Source organism: Limanda limanda, chromosome 14 (genome assembly GCF_963576545.1).
Source record: "Limanda limanda chromosome 14, fLimLim1.1, whole genome shotgun sequence".
NCBI lineage: Eukaryota > Metazoa > Chordata > Actinopteri > Pleuronectiformes > Pleuronectidae > Limanda > Limanda limanda.
In genome coordinates this window covers 17,264,731-17,281,908 of record NC_083649.1, presented here as the reverse complement: position 1 = coordinate 17,281,908, position 17,178 = coordinate 17,264,731, and the positions used below count along the sequence as shown (strand labels likewise).

Below are 17,178 nucleotides of genomic sequence, written 5' to 3'. Positions count from 1 at the left end.
CCAGCAAATACAGTGTGGGAACGGCATCAGAAGCAGGCGAGCGAGCCTGATCGGTGCAGCTCAGTGGTGTGTCTACTTTGCAGAGCTCACGGTGCCGTGGGGATGAATCGGTAGATGAGGCACATGAAAGGAAGGAGCTGAGCTAACAGTAACCTGGCTCAGCAGGGACGCTTAAAAGACACTATTCACCCACAGAAATTTGGACAGTTCCACTGATAGTCGACTAAGATGTTAAGAAGTCACGGTCAGCAGTCATGACTTGCCATGAGGCCGGTTTCCAAAATAACACATAAGGGACTGGAGCTGGATATTAGAGAAACCAGAAAGCCCTCGTTATTTTGTTCCAAAAAGTTAAAGAGAGATAAGTAAGTTGTGGCTTTTTTTCTTACATTTTCTTTTTGGGAAACAAGTACAAGGCTGAAAATAGAAGCAAGTAGAGTGAATCTCTCCACCCACAAAAAAAACCTCTCCTTGAATTAAATCAAGCTGGCGAAGGTAACAACTTCTTATGCTGAAACCTGCTACTACTCAATTAGGTTTTTCTTTCTCCTGAAATTATTGTGCAAAGCAAAGACTCCACTTTGTCTCTATTGATTTAATGTCATTATAGTAAAACCAGTGAAGGCAATATGACTGTCCTTCCACTGGGATGGTTCCAGGAAGCCAGAATCTCCTCCTGAGCTATTTGAAGGTTTCATGGAGCCGATTCAACAAAGCATCTGTTGGGTGAGGACAAACACATTCACACACCTGGACTTACAAACACATACACAAACACTGGGCAGAGCACCTACACAGATGAGATGTATCCTGGGTTGTGGAAAATGCCATAAAATTCTGATTTTTTAAATTTCTCAAAGAATTGGGCAACACTGGAGCTTTCAAACTCTTATTAGACTTTAGCAATTTCCAACATTAGCATAATATTCGCATATGTTAGCTTCTGAGTCTGTGATTCAAATTGTCTTATAAACGGTGACAGTGAAACAATGGTCAAATGTGATCAATCAATTAGACAAATTAGTTTTAAAATGCACAATGCAGTTTTAGTTGTTCTAAAGAGATTTCCTGTACACAAATACATTATGTTTATTCTTGTAGGGAATTGGGACAAGATCATTACACACACATTGTATACAAACGATTGACCTTCGAAAATGTGTCACATGCGGCCATGTCGCCTTTTTGAAGTGATCAATCTCTTGTGAAGCATCAGCCCGCCTCTGAGCTGAAACAGCAGAGGTTAAATTGGCTGTGAAACCAGGTCAGTTGAAAAAAGGTGAAAGCTTTTGTCTCATCTCACCGAATACAACTAATATTTGTGCAGCTCTAAATACAGTACATGAAGTATGAGATTGGATGAAGCGCAGATATTTAAAGCAGGTAGCAAGACTGATGACGCTTAACAAATATATAGAAAACAGGCGTGTAAGCAGAAAAAACTATAAAAAACACTAAAACAGCAGAATAAATAACAGAAGAGAGAAAATGACAGAGTTCAGAAATGAGCAACATACATCACAGATTTGCATATTTCTATTATTGGATGAATGGTGCCCAGGATATGTTGAGTGGTGGTGAAAATGCAAGGTGACAGGAGCTCATTATGTGCCATATTAGGTCATAACTAATGGACAGAAATAAATGGGGTGGACGTTTTTTTTCTGCTGTTTGCCACAGAATCAAAACACTGCAGCTGACAAGACTAAATGAGCAGAGGCAACATCCCATGCTGTGTTTTCTCTCAGAGCGGGGGGAGAAAAAAAAAGTGCTGATTCCATGAAATAATAGATGTTATTACAAGTGTCGAATAAGCTGGTGTGGAAATGTGTATGTAAATAAAAGCAGGCTGCAGAGTCTGTACCACAAGCAGTCGCTTCACAGGCTACATGCTTCTCACTGTGTATCACAGTCAAGTGATTCATAACCATCCTGCTGCACAGACCAGACCCCTCACTATCAAGGCTTCTTCAGCTGCTATATTACATCCTGTGTGTGTATGTTTATATATATATAGTTTATAGTATAGGTAACATATTCCTATTGTTTTTTAAATTTGTATACATCGACAAAGATTTCCTCCTCCACAAAAGAGGCAATTTCCTTCAAGTCTGTGTGGTTCTTTGTTCAAAATAGACAGTTTATTGTCCTGATACTTAATGATAATGTGGCGCTGATGAGATAAACGATTCATATTTTATTATTTCAGTATTTCTGAGACCTATACCAAAGTATAACTGAAGCTGCTCCACATTCCTCTTTTTAACGCAAGCGATGAACCATTCCTTTTTTTTTAAATGACACACGACTTTATTCAAATAATATAACACATTTATGTGTACACGTAAATGTATGATTATTTTCTCGTAACATTAGGACTTCTTCCCCTTAATCTCTTTTCTGTTGTTTGAAATTACTTTTGAAAACGACCACTGATGTTTCATGAGGGTCACAACGGAGCTTTTAGACAAATAAACCAGAATAAAAACGCTTTTGAGCTCTGACAAATGTGCATAATTTTATCAGAAATGTTAGGAATATGAAATATTGGAGTCTCAGCAAGAAGAAGTCGCTGTTCAGCAGAAACCATTACTTATGGACATGTGAGCTGACATGTTCTCAGCAGAACTCCTAAGTATTCAGAGCACGGTGCCTCGGCCGACATGCTCACCCTCCATTCCCCTGCTGGCGACCTTCACAGTGAAGTGCTCGGGCAGCAAACAGCACTCAGATCAGGTATGGCCTTTAAAGACAAGTGGCTCTTGCTGGGCGCCACCACATTAGCCACTCAGGAGTCTAAAGAGGCGGAGGAGATGTGCGTTCCGTGTGTCTGATACTCTGGGAGGTTTGGGAATTCAGCTGGTGTCTGTGCGACTGTCCTGTTTCACCCCACTGTGAAGAGTGTGATCACAGACAGGAAGCTGACCTCAAACTGGGCCCGACTCTTTCATCGTCTTGACTTTATCAAGTCAAACAGGCAGAAACATGTTGGATTTTTTTTTATCAGCTCAAAGAAATCAAAACAAGGCTCCAACACAGTCTATCTCTGGTGGCAGGGTGTGGGGGGGGGATTACAAGGCTGAGGCTGAGTGTCAGCTCTCCTCCCAGTCTCCTCTGACAAACAGCACGGAGCACCATAAGCTTGGATATTCATGACATTTTAAAATGTGTTAGTAGTTGCTTAAGAAAAGGGATTTGCGGGATTTTCAAATGATTCCCTCACGAGTTTCGGTTTTGTTTCTTTTCTGACACGAAACTAAGCGGGATATTCTGGATTTAAACGTTTGCACGAGCTCATCGATGTTACTCTCCTCACCATCAAAGATGTGCGGGAATAAAAAAAGATACGTTTCAAAATGAAGGAATGAACTGAACGTGACATTCGCTGTAACAGCCACAACGCAAACGTGAAGCCTGAATGTCACAGGACTCCCGAGTCTCCTAGTGAATGTTATCACTGAGGTGATTCATCAGCCGCTGCTCAGATGACAAAGACTCCTGGTCCCAGAGTTTTGGTTGACTTTGTAAACAGATGGTTCGCTTTACAGCAGCCAGCAGGCAGGACGACCATCAAGGGCATTTTACAGAGTCAATTATTCAGCGGCATCCTGAAAAATAATACATATTAAAAATTAGAAGCATATTGCCTCGAGGGATAAATATAGCATCAAAAAAGGTGAAGAGAATATTTTACAGAGACAACGTGGACGTCAGGGGAAATAAGAATCAGTTAAAGATTGTGTTTAGATGTTAAAATTTCAGTTTCTAGGAACGCACAAATCCAAACTAAAGAACCAAACACTCTCTGGCTCTTCAGGGCTTCTGGCTCGTCCCGGTTCACTGTTTTAGATTCCCAGCAAAATGTCAGTAAACAAAAATTGGCGAGTCTTGCTTGAACAACGAGCAAGTGCACAATCCACAGGTTTTCCTCTTAGAAGTTGATTGAGACCTCATGAGGTCAGTTTATATGGGACCTGAATGAATGCTAATGTTGCTGTGTGTCAACTGAATGTGTAAACAAGAAACTGTTTGCCAAACACATGAGGTCAGACCAGGTTGCTCTGACGCCCCTCTGTCCCCAACAGTAATAAATTGCTTAAGGTTGCTGAACATTTGGTGATGCTGCATCAGCCATTACATATATATATGGAAGAGCCATCCAGAGGAACTGCGAGGAGCTGGAAATATAGACATTTTAAAAACTTTAATTAAAAACCCATCTTTTCAGCCTGTTAAATCATTTTTATGGCTTTTTGGAATTTACACTGATTTTATTTATTATTATATATATATTATTATTGTATTTCTTATTTTTTTATATACTCTAATATATATATTTATAAGCATCTTAATATTTTATTATCATTTACTTTATAAAGAAAGTTGTTTAAGTATAACATAATTATTCATTACTGACTTATGGAGAAGATTAAATAAAAGTTTGTACTTCTTCTCACTCCTTTTTCGAATATGTAGATTAAATCATGAAGTGTTTTTTACCTCATCACTGTTTTTAAATACTTTGATTATATAAAAGCTATGATGAGTATTTTATCACCTCCACCAAGGAGGTTATTTTTTCACCCCTCTCCATTTATTTGCTTGTTGGTTTGTTTATTTGTTTAAAGGCAGGATCATGAAAAAGAAAACAACTGAAAGTGTTTCAACGAAACAAGAAATGAGACACGGGCCAAAAAATACCTCATTCAATTTTGCTGTGGAACTGGATAAAGTGGAATATTCCATTGGTCTTGATAAAAAAATTCCTGTTTAGGGGACTGCTATTTATGAGTGTTGTATAATTTGGTGCAGATCCAAATAAAAGTATGGATCTGGCAGATTTAAAGTGTTTTCATGAGGGGATCGTTGGGCCTTGGCAGAGGAACGGAAGAAGAAATGACTATAAAAAGTTAGTGCAAGTTAAATCCCAAAAAAAAACAACCCAACTATAAAATGCAATGTGTTGGTTTGTGTAACAGCAGATACTGTATGTGTCAGGACTAATCTCCTGCAGGAACATAAAGTTATTTTTTTATTTTTATATATACTTATAAGCAGAGTCATCAAATTGACATATTATATCATCGACAACTTGAAATATAGTGTAGCTTTTCTTTACATTAATTCGTTTTTACATTTTATGAAAGGATGCAGGCATCTTAAACAAACACACAGAGATACCGATACTCAGTGTCTGTAGACAAAGAACAAAAAGGGAAGAACAAGCTTTGAGTTTTTACTGCAACATCTCTCTCATGTACAGTTCTGCTGCATCAGTACTCAGATGGATGATTTTCTCTTTCATCAGCTCACTACTGAAATCACTTTTAACAGCTTCTCAAAGAGAGGGAGGAGAGGACGACTGTTCCCCTGAAAACAAGAGTGGCGGCGCGAACCAGAGCTGCAACAAGGTGACAATAGGTCCAATGCCTTCATTACATCGGAATGAATGTGACATTTGCAGTGCATTCACCAAGTAATGATGCCTGAGTGTGATTAAATGGGCAGCATAAGTGTCCCATCTTCTCCAGCTACCATCATATTGGCACCAAATTCAGATTATGTTCCACGTTGTACAAACACAAAAAACACTTTCTACTCAAATCAATGCCTGAAGATAACGTCCACTGCTGGTAACACAACACAAAGTCGAGCTGGCCTGCATGTGGGAATCTCTGGAATATATGAGATCAGTAGCCCACACAGCACTGCCCAGGAGATCAGTTTCTACTCCTCTGATGTGGTATTTTTGCAGCTCCGAGTGTTGGCTTTACAGAGCATAGCCCTGTTTTCAGCTGTTGCGTGAACAAGCACTGTAGGTTGTACTCACTGTCCTGTACAGCACGTCAAACTAAAGCATTTTCTCACTGGCCTATTACACCATTGCTTGAAATAATATGGTTTACATTTTTATGAAGGAAAAAAACAATATCTGATCAAATGTAGATTAAAACTCTCAGCGGGAGATTTATCTCCCCTGTGGCAGACAGACAGACTGAGGCTCTGCTGGCACCTGTCCATGTGTTTCCTCTCGTCTGACTTGGGCAGCGACTCAGACGACGGCTGAGCGGTGGTGTGCAGGCTCAGACTGTGCCTCAGTCATCGCCGCCCCCCCCTACCCGGAGAAGGTGACCTCTTTAAAATTCTCTCGCAGGCATCTGAAGCGCGCCGTTGTCATGGGACGCCCAAGGCTGAGTGCGATGACACCGAAGGGAACTCAGACAAAGCCACTGAAATTACTTCAGAGAAATCTTCCCAAATAAAAAAATCTCACCGCTTGTACACGCGGCTCCGTGAGGATGACTTGTTTGCAGTGGGCAACATTAGTCAGAGCCAGTGAAATAAAAAAGGATTAGAGCTGCCAAATGACAGTAAAAGGACACTTTTGAGTACAATTAGCCCAACAACGCCTACTCCCGATGCAGATAACGGCTCCCTGTTCCAAATGAGCTGAATTGCAGAGAGCCCTGCACCCCCACACCACCCACTCCTGCCAAAGTCCCTTATCAGAGCCAATCAAACAGATTACTTATTTTCTAATGACAGCTGCAAAGTTGCAAACAGAGTGTTGAGCGTAGCTCCTCCTGTTTCCTTTAATCGCTTATGTAAGTTTTATTCATATTTTACATTACATTACATTACATTTCATTTAGCTGACGCTTTTATCCAAAGCGACTTACAATAAGTGCATTCAACCCTGAGGGTACAAACCAAGAACAACAAGAATCAAGACAGTAAAATTTCTTCGAAATAAAGCAAAAATACAGAGTGCTATAAGTAAGTGCCATTTTAGTGCTACCAAAGTGTTAGTTTTCAAAAGTGGTTAGTTTTTTTTTTTTTTTTTTTTTTTTTTATTCAAGGTACAGTCGGAAGAGGTGTGTTTTTAGTTTTCGGCGAAAGATGTGTAAACTTTCAGATGTCCGGATGTCGAGTGGGAGCTCATTCCACCATTTAGGAGCTAGGACAGCAAACAGTCGTGATTTTGATGAGTGTTTAGCTCGCAGTGAAGGAGGAACGAGTCGTTTAGCTGAAGCAGAGCGGAGAGAACGTGCTGGTGTGTAGTGTTTGACCATGTCCTGGATGTAAACTGGACCTGATCTGTTTACAGCATGGTATGCGAGTACTAGTGTTTTGAACCGGATGCGGGCAGTCACTGGTAGCCAGTGTAGGGAGCGGAGGAGCGGGGAAGTGCGAGTGAATTTAGGTTGGTTAAAAACCAGTCGAGCTGCTGCATTCTGGATGAGCTGCAAAGGTCGGATGGCAGTAGCAGGTAGACCTGCCAGGAGGGAGTTACAGTAGTCGAGGCGTGAGATGACCAGGGCCTGGACCAGAACCTGCACCGCCTTCTGAGTGAGAAGGGGGCGTATTCTCCGGATGTTGTAAAGCATGAATCTACAGGACCGCGTTGTTGCAGTAATGTTGGCAGAAAGGGAGAGTTGGCAGTCGAGTGTCACACCCAGGTTCCTAGCAGTCTGAGTGGGGGTCAGCACGGAGTTGTCAAAGTTAATAGTCAGGTCATGGGTGGGAGAGTTTGTCCCTGGAAGGAAAAGTATTTCAGTCTTGTCAAGATTAATCTTCAGGTGGTGAGCGGTCATCCACTGAGAGATGTCAGTCAGACAGGCAGAGATTCGAGCTGCTACCTGTGTTTCTGATCGGGGAAAAGACAGGATTAGTTGGGTGTCATCAGCATAGCTATGGTAGGAAAAGCCATGTGAGTGAATGACAGAGCCGAGAGTGTTGGTGTACAAAGAAAAGAGGAGAGGACCCAGGACCGAACCTTGAGGGACCCCAGTAGTGAGAGGACAAGGTTCAGAAACAGATCCTCTCCAAGTTACCCGATAAGTGCGTTCGTTGAGGTAGGAAGAGAGCAGGGAGAGGGCAGAGCCTGAGATACCCAGGTCCTGAAGGGATGAGATCAGGATCTGGTGGTTCACTGTGTCAAATGCAGCAGAGAGGTCTAGAAGGATAAGGACAGAGGAGAGAGAATCTGCTCTAGCAGTGTGAAGCTGCTCAGAGACAGCAAGGAGGGCAGTCTCAGTTGAGTGACCTGCCTTGAAACCAGACTGGCGAGGGTCAAGAAGATTATTGTGGTTCAGATAGGAGGAGAGTTGATTAAAGATTGCACGCTCGAGAGTTTTGGAAACAAAGGGAAGAAGAGAGACAGGTCTGTAGTTATTTACTGCAGACGGGTCGAGGGTGGGTTTCTTCAGGAGAGGATTTACTCTTGCCTCCTTCAGAGAATTAGGGAAACAGCCATTTGAGAGGGAAGTGTTGATAAGATGAGTAAGAAAAGGAAGAAGGTCAGGAGCAATAGACTGGAGAATGTGAGAAGGGATGGGGTCAAGGGGGCAGGTGGTCGGGCGGGCAGAGGTTACCAAGGTCAGAACTTGATTGGGAGACAGAGGGGTGAAAGAGGAGAGCGAAGGGGATGAAGATGAAGTTGATGGAGGTGTGGTTCTGGAAGGAGGATCAGAAAAAGAAGATCGTATGTCATCAATCTTTTTTGTAAAGTAGTTGACAAAGTGGCTTGGTAGAAGGGAGGAGGGAGGAGGGGGACTGGGGGGGTCGAGGAGGTTTGAAAAGATGGAGAAGAGTTTTTTGGGGTTAGAAAATGAGGATTGAATAGTAGTTTGGTAAAAAGTGCTTTTGGCTGTGGAGATAGAGGCAGAAAAAGAGGAGAGAAGAGACTGATAGGCGAGCAGGTCGTCCAGGTGTTTAGATTTCCGCCATTTCCTTTCTGATGCTCGCATAGTGGCTCTGTCGGCACGCACCGAGTCAGTCAACCACGGAGCTGGGGAGGACTGGCGGACCTGTCGTGACATAAGAGGGCAGAGAGAGTCAAGAGAGGAGGACAGAGTAGAAAGGAGAATGTCTGTGGCAGAGTTAGGATGCATGAGTGAGAAGGAGTCAGTGGAAGGGAGAGCTGACAAAACACAGGATGCTAGAGAGGCAGGAGAGAGGGAACGAATGTTGCGACGGACAGGTACAGACTCTGTTGATGTGGTAGGGTTGTTGTTTTGAGACAGTGGGAGAGAGTAAGAGATAAAGAAGTGGTCGGAGACATGAAGTGGAGTTACAGTGAGGTTAGATGTTGAGCATTTCCTGGTGAAAATATAGTCAAGGTGGTTACCGGCTTTGTGAGTAGGAGGGGAAGGACTGAGTGAGAGAGCAAAAGAAGACATTAAAAGTAAAAGATCAGATGACTTGTCTGTCTGGATGTTAAAGTCACCCAGGAGGATGAGTGCAGGGCCGTTTTCTGGGAAGTTTGAAAGGAGAGTGTCTAATTCCTCCAAGAAATCTCCCAAAGAACCTGGTGGACGGTAGAGAACAACAATAGTTAATTGTACCGGATGAGAAACTGTCACAGCATGAAATTCAAAAGACGTTGGGGTAAAAAGTGGAAGCGAGTAGAGAGAAGAGGACCATTTGCGGGAAATTAGTAAACCTGTGCCACCACCCCTACCAGTGGGTCTGGGTGTGTGGGTGAAGGAGAAGGCCGAGGAGAGAGCAGCTGGGGTGGAGGTGTTGTCCGGTGTGATCCAAGTCTCAGTGAGAGCAAGGAAGTCAAGCGATTGCTGTGTAGCAAAGCCCGAGATGAAGTCTGCCTTGCGGGTAGCTGACTGGCAGTTCCATAGGCCCCCTGTGACAAGGTGTTGGGTATGTGTGGAACGGGTGGGATAGATAAGAGAGGAAAGGTTACGGTGTCTGTGTGACCGAGTGCAAGGCCTATAGTATCTACGAGTAGAAATTCGCACGGAAAGTTTACACATATTCAAAATAAAATGCAGTTTTTATACTCAGCCTCCCCCGAAGACTCCAACGAAAGACTCCTTTGTCTTTATCCTCCGAGTCTTCATACGAGGAGTCTTTACACAGACGCTGAAGCTGACGCTCCAAACATTTGCTGGTTTTAACCAGAGTTGACGATGAGTGGCTACAGCTGTGCTGACCACTCCCCCTGCTCAGGAGGGAATCTCAGACACCTGGTGCTAATAGGGCAATCTCAAACACAATAGGAACCTGTGCCTTTAATCAGTGACAGTTTTGCCAGAAACTGTTTCTGGACCAAGTGTGTTTACAACTAAAGTTTAAAGGTCACAGAACTTCCTCTAACAGAATAGGAATAAAAAATCCATTAAGTAATCCATGAACTTTAGTTGTACTTGAACGATGATTCAGCTGCTGAATATAAAGGCAGAGTGAGAAACTAAAACAAACAAATACAAAGCAGACATATTTGGCTTTGCACATACAAAGACATGGAGGAAGCTGGCCCTTGACCATCACAAAAAAGATGCACTGTTCTACAAAAAAAAAAAAAACACCCTCTAATCTCTTCAGCAAATAAAAGGCATTCCCTCTTTGGTAAACAGGGAAGCGCACGTCACATCTATCTCTTTCATAATCCAGAAAGACTTCTGTTGTAATGGCCTTGTGTCATCCTGAAAGCGAGTGTCTTGAGATAGATATGAGTCATGTTAGCAACATGGAAACAAAAGTCAAGGCAAGACCAGGGCAGTGGTCTGTAAAGCAGAGGGGCTCTCTCCCTATAAGTCACCTGGTTTTCTTATTTGGCACAACGGGTTGGAGCAGATTAGATGTGACAAGCTGGATCTCATACAAAACAAAATGATGGGTGAAGGGAGGGGGGGGGGCTCTGAATTCATAGTAAAAAACATTTGGTGCATCTGACAGCATGTCTGACAGTGCTTGGCCCTCTGTGCCATTTTGCTGTGTTCTGACGCAGGAGAGACACAAAGGCTTTGCTGACTCCTCTGTTCCTTCCCTCACTCGTCGTCTGCGTACGCTCTCATTTCCTCCCTATTCATTCAGATATGTGGCCACATCTCCGTCTGTGAGCAGCCGAGCGCCAATGTTGAGCTGCGGAGGAAAAGGAAACCTTCACTGCAGCCGGAACAAACCTCCTGATCCTTGTGTGCTCACCCAGTGACAGGGCATCCTGTTCACTCCCTGAGCCGACAGGGGTGAACAGACATTATAAAGTAAGAGCGGGAGTCACGGATGGTTAAAAGGTTAGAGGATCAATTATTACATTTATCATGTGTATTGATTTCTCATCTATTTAAGTGGCTGCATTATGAGTCAAGGGGCAAGGGGAAGAGATAAGCATTGATGGTATATTGTTAACAGTAACGGATATGGCAAATGTGCTTGATCTCAATTCACGAAGCTTATTGACAAGATTGTCTGAGCTCAGGTTAATTTGAATGGCTCCATAGAACACGTATAAGTGAGTGAAAGCCTGTTCACGGTTATCGTACATTAGTACTGACACCATGATATGTTTAGTTGTGTATATGATTTTAGCATCGATTTGACTCACTTTGATATACAGGTATTTGATTTGCTGGATTTCAGTCAGCTATCCTTTCACCTGGCGTCTGGCTCATTCAACATCCAGTAATAGTTATGTAGTTATAACCTGACACCTCACGCCAACATCGTCTGTTCTTCATTGCTGCTTATATTAAAAACTGTTTTCTTTCCTCACTACTAGTTGAAAAAGTGGATAATATCTTAGTGATATTGTTTTTCTGACTATGAAGTTAAAACATCTACTGTGTAAGAAATAACGGGTTTCTGCTTTCTGTGAAACCATTTGTAAAGACTAGTGCAGTGCCTGTTCTAGACCTGCCTGTTTGGAATGGGCTGTTTGTTTGGCCTGTGGTGATGTTGATTGCAGCTTTTATTTCTGACTTGCAGTAAAAGCCGAGAAAAGCAAAGCCCGGCTGCAGGACTCAGTCCACAGAACCCTGAAGCTAAACCACCAATGCTGCACATAGAGCTGTTCACTGGTTTATTTAAAGTTCAGTGAAACTCGACTGGAGAATCAGTTGTCTTTGCTGCTAGTTGTCACGATCAACAACATCACTTAAATTAAAGAGTCCTATACGCTCAGATGCGGACACCGGTTCATTCAAACCTTTATCAATAATGAAGTCTCATGTCCAAATCGCACCAAATAAATTCTGGAATTAGTAGATAGTCTTAATAAATGTGTGGGGTTTCTATAATTTGTTCATGTATTTGCATGATGACTCTGCCAAAGTACACAAACGCAGCATGAATAGAAGATTATATAAAAGATGAATAAAATAAAACAGTTTCACAGAGCTTTGAGAGATGTAAGAGCTGTCCAAGGTCCTGAAACAACGAGCTCTGCACTGCACGAGGTTTGCATCCGGCCTGGATCCAACACATTCAGCAAACTGCCTGAGAGATGTGTGAACACACAGAGTAAAATAATCCAAATCTGCACTCACCACTGACAGTTATTTGTGCATGCTAGATTGCTGCACTAATGGCTTGTTCTCATATACTGTGTTGACAGACTGAGTGGGTTCTGTAGCGATGCCCACACTACAAACCGTCTGTAATGAGCAATGTGTTGCATCTCCCCTTGTCAAGCACAGCACACAGATTTACAAAGTGATGCGACTGTTTACGGTTATGTAACGTCTGCATGAAGGTCACCGAAGCAGCATTGGTGTATGATAATTTCTGTAATGTGAGTCTGTCTGCCGGTCTGTTTTAGTAAAGAGGACGTGACTCATTCCTCCATTCTAGGTGGCTGCATTATTACCCTGCATGTCACCACAGCCAGAAGAAGGGTGTACAAATAACTCAACAACACATGGACCTGGTGGGAATATTACCTGAGAGGGGATCTGAGGCCAAATAAGCAAATCATGGTGCAAAAACACAATTTCTAATTTATCTCCAACAGTAAAGGGCTATAGAGACAATCCACAGCTTATGAAAAATTAATCTTCATCATATGACATGGTATGATAAGTGATGTCGTGAAGAGGTCACAATGATGTCAGAAATTGGTCATGCATGGTTCAAAATGCATCTCGTAATCTGCATATAGGACTATATATATATATATATATCTATATTATATACACAACCTAAAGGTTATATAGATCTCAAAATAATCATGATCATATGGACGGATTTATGTCATCATGATGTCACTATGAAGTCAGAAACGTTCATCATCATATAGTGTAGTGATTTATTAACGTCATTTGTCATCATATAGTATATATTACATTATGATAACATTATTTTTGAAATGATTATTACAGTAAAAAGAAGTTAGCACTACCTGACTGGGGTATATAATGTGCAAGGCAAGTGTAGCCTCTCTGATGCTGTTCAGTTAAACTTTGGCCCAATGGTTGTGCGAGTCTATGAATCGCAGATCATCCACGGCGAGGTACAAAACCATCAGATCTGATAAACTCACCCTCATGTTTATTATTCTGCATTAATAATTCACACATGTGATGCAAGGCTACAATGGGCTTGATACTGCAGTGCGCTGCGGAGTGTCTGCAGCGTACGTGTTGTTTGATGTCGTCGCGGGGTCTCAAGCGTGGAAGTGCGGGGATCGATTGATGCCGTTTTGGGGGCATCTGGCAGAGCAGAGTGAGCCCTTGGATCAAGCAGAAACACTAAGACAGCTAATACAGCCTCAGCTGCGTCTTCTCAGTGAACGCACACAGCTCTTTGAGGTTTTCACCAACGAGGTCACTGCACAGTACACATACGAAGCATCCCTAAGCTGCTTTTCCAAACACGGTCCATTCCCAGCTGTAAATCTAAAGGCAACCTGACGCCCGTGGAGAATTTAAAATACATCCTGAAAAAACCACAGAGCAAAATAAATGTGTTCTCCATAAGAAGACGAGATAAATAATGCACCGTTCTATTTCAAAGTTCATTATATAGGACATTGTCCCGTCTAACCTTGTAGATCTTCTGGTTTCTAATTTGCATCTCTTTTTTTTACAGAGCCCTTTGAAACCCGTCTTACAGAAAAGAACATTGCCCTCACTACTTGGCTATGCTGTGACACGGGTTACACTCTCCTGTGCTGCTTGTTTTCTGTGAGGTATAATAGAGTCCTTGAACGGGGGAGGAAAACAGCTCTCTGGAAGCAGAAGGGCCTGATTAATGAATCTCTGCCTCAGTCCCAAGATTAGGGCCTGTGAGGAACGAAGTGTTTACACACACAGGGGGGGTCAAGGCCTATTGATATGTGTCCATCTTGGAGTGAAGGTGCAGTAAGGTGTTCATAAAGTGGAACAGCTGCTCGGTGCCATTCCCTCTCTGTCTCTCCCATTCTGCGTTAATGAACCTGTGTGCCTGGCTGCTGAGTGCAGCTACTTAGCTGCGTGCAAATTAATCAGATGTTTCCTTGCAGAGACGAAACCAACCAGACATTCAGCAGGAGGGTGGTGTGATTACACACCCAATGCAAATGCTCCACCAATCCTGACCGGCCCCATTTGTCAGAGCAGCTGGAGAAGGCAGGAGAAGCTGCAGTGAAGGTTGTGAGACAGGCCTCCTGATTGGTTTTGAACCAATCAGGAGGCCTGTATAAACACTGCACTGGGAGATTGCACGTAAATTTAAGTTTACTCAAGTATTCAAATAGAAACATGGTAGTTTCTATTTATTTTCAACTTTATTTATGCTGCAAATTGATGATAAACATACATTATTGTGTATTAGTACAAGTCAACAAAAGGTAAGACTTAACTGAGGGAAATTCAAAAGCTCTTGATTATATTTTGAAATGGGCCATTTTTCATAATGAGTAATTTTTGGTATTTTAAGTTTATCTGATGCAGTTACTTACATTTATGGGGAGAATTTTTACTTCGGAGTCAGAATTTCGCCACTTTATTTTTTACAACTTTTACTTCAGTAAAATAACCACTTTACTCCACTGCTAGTTAATTTAGTAATATAATTTTAGTGATAGGTGCAAATTAAGAACTATTTATATGTGCTGCATTTATGTATAATAGATTGATTGACACTTAAGTCAAATCATCTCCACCTCAACCACCTACACTAATAAAATGATGCATATACATATATGCATAAACATAAATACAAATTATCCCACATTCATTAATAAGAAAAAGACAGACAAGCACCATTCTTTGAATAAAATTACTCTTTACTTTGAAAACCGTTTTTTCATTCTTCTACTTAAAATCAAATTTCTTCCTTCAACGCTGATCTCGATGCATTAAATACTAAAACCTGCAGGATGACATTCCTTCTGGCTAATATTACACTGGTGACAGTATTATACTTTGAGATTGAGACAACATTAGAATCCCTTGAGGTCATCATAACAAAGAAGACTAGAATCATGTCCCTCAGCATCAAATGGAGAACACACAGTACTTTGCTTTATTTCTTTAATGAAGTTATGATTCTTAAAATCGCCCCAAAGACACACATTAGAGAGAGCTGTTTTCTCTATTAACACCCTGATGTCTCGTGAAGATGGTTTTTGGATTTTATATTTCACGACAGACGTTGGACTGTTTTCTCTGACATCTGTATAATCGTTCTTTTCTATAAAGCTGCAGCTTAAAGCACTTAGACAGTCCCCCTCCTGTTAGTCCTCTGTGGATTCGTCTTGGTTAAAGGTAGCTATTAGAATTATCAACAGACATTTTGCTACAAAGTGATCATCTTTTGATGTATGAGGTTTCTGTATTGTACTTTCACCGCTGTGTAGATTGGATTTACACCTGTACTTAAGTATGATTTTCAATGTAGCACTTCCCCCAAGAAAGGAGGTTATGTTTTTACCTCTGTCTTGTTGGTTGGTTGTTTAGTACGTTTGTTTGTAAGCAAGATTACACAAACGTTTCACCACGAAGCTTGTGGAAGGATGCAGTATGGCTCAAGGAAGAACATTACATTTTGGTGTAGATTCGGATCAGGGGGCAGATCCAGATTTTTTTGTTTCACTTTCTTTAACATTGCGGGTTGTTGTTTTTTATTTATTAATTTCCCAGGGAATAAGTCATGGATCTTGATGAAAAGACACATTTTGTACCACTACTTCAAATCGACGTACTTCTTTTTACTGATCCCGATACAATACATAGAATAATAAAAATTGCATTGGAACACTGGTTTAAATCTTTTGGGAATCTGTTTATTTTCAAGATTACAAACATATTGTAAATTGTGAGCAGCAAAGTCTTTTTTACTGCGTGAGAAGTATACACTGTCAGTATATGCAATTTGCAGTAAATAAGCTACACATAAGAAAAACCTGGTGTCCTTTCAGTGCTAAGTCCCAGATGTTCCTCAGTTCAAGAGGTCTTTTCTGCCAGCAGCCATTAGTCTGTTTAATGAGGTCATTTCGTAGCCGAGTTATCCGAGATAAATAGGTGATGTTCCTCTGTAGCGGATAAACACATCTTTAATGACCCATGTCTGCAAAGGTGTAAAGTCTGTCTTTTTAAAACTGGGTAAATCCGCAAGATACCACTATCAGAGGAAGACAGCTCCGACATGAAAGTGAAGCTGAACTTATTTGATGGTGATACAATTTCCATTTTGAAATGCATAGTGGAAATGAAATGTGCTGCTCATGCACAGCCACATTTAGTTGTATATCTGGGAGTTTTACTTTCTATGAACGTGAACATTTCTTACAGATACAGTTCTGATGGTGATTCTAACTTCAGGCTGTGATAACCAATTCCTTTATGGTGTATTATAAATCAAGAGACAGAGTCCACCTGCACAAGTTCATTTGAACCATTTTTCCAATTTCGACCTGACTTTCAAGACGAAGAGTCAATTGTCCCGTTGAGAGGGACAGAGATACATATTACTGCTTTATCACTGGTTATACAGGAACAGAGACAGCTTTCAAATGATTAGCAGGAAGCAGGTCGTCGAGGAGGTTTCCATGTATTGGATTATGGAGATGAAATCTACACACATGCTGCTGCCTCCATTCTCCAGCCCTTGGATTCTGTTTATCATTCCACCCACAGATGTATCACTGCTGATAGCTGTGATACTCACCACTGTATCTTTTAGAACAAGGTCAGGTGGTTCTTGTTGGCAGGAAGACGTCATCTGCGTTGGCATTTGTTTCTATATAAAGCCAGAATTGGAGATATTCCTTCCAGAATTTCTTCACAATAGAGCATAACAGTGAGTGTCCACTTTTGGAACGGCTCTTGTTCCGGAAGTAAATTGCCCATTGATTTTCTTCATTGATGTTTTAGTAAAAAGCAAAAAAGCTAACAAAAACTGTTACCGTAACAGAAAATGGAAAGAAAGGCAAAAGTACGAGATTATGTGACCATTGCAAAT

General features: G+C 41.6%; 1 protein-coding gene across 2 annotated transcripts in view; it reads right to left on the bottom strand.

Moving 5' to 3' along the window:
- Window positions 1–17,178, bottom strand: part of gria3a (glutamate receptor, ionotropic, AMPA 3a) — a 70,484-nt gene that overhangs the window by 36,390 nt on the left and 16,916 nt on the right. The window lies entirely within an intron of this gene.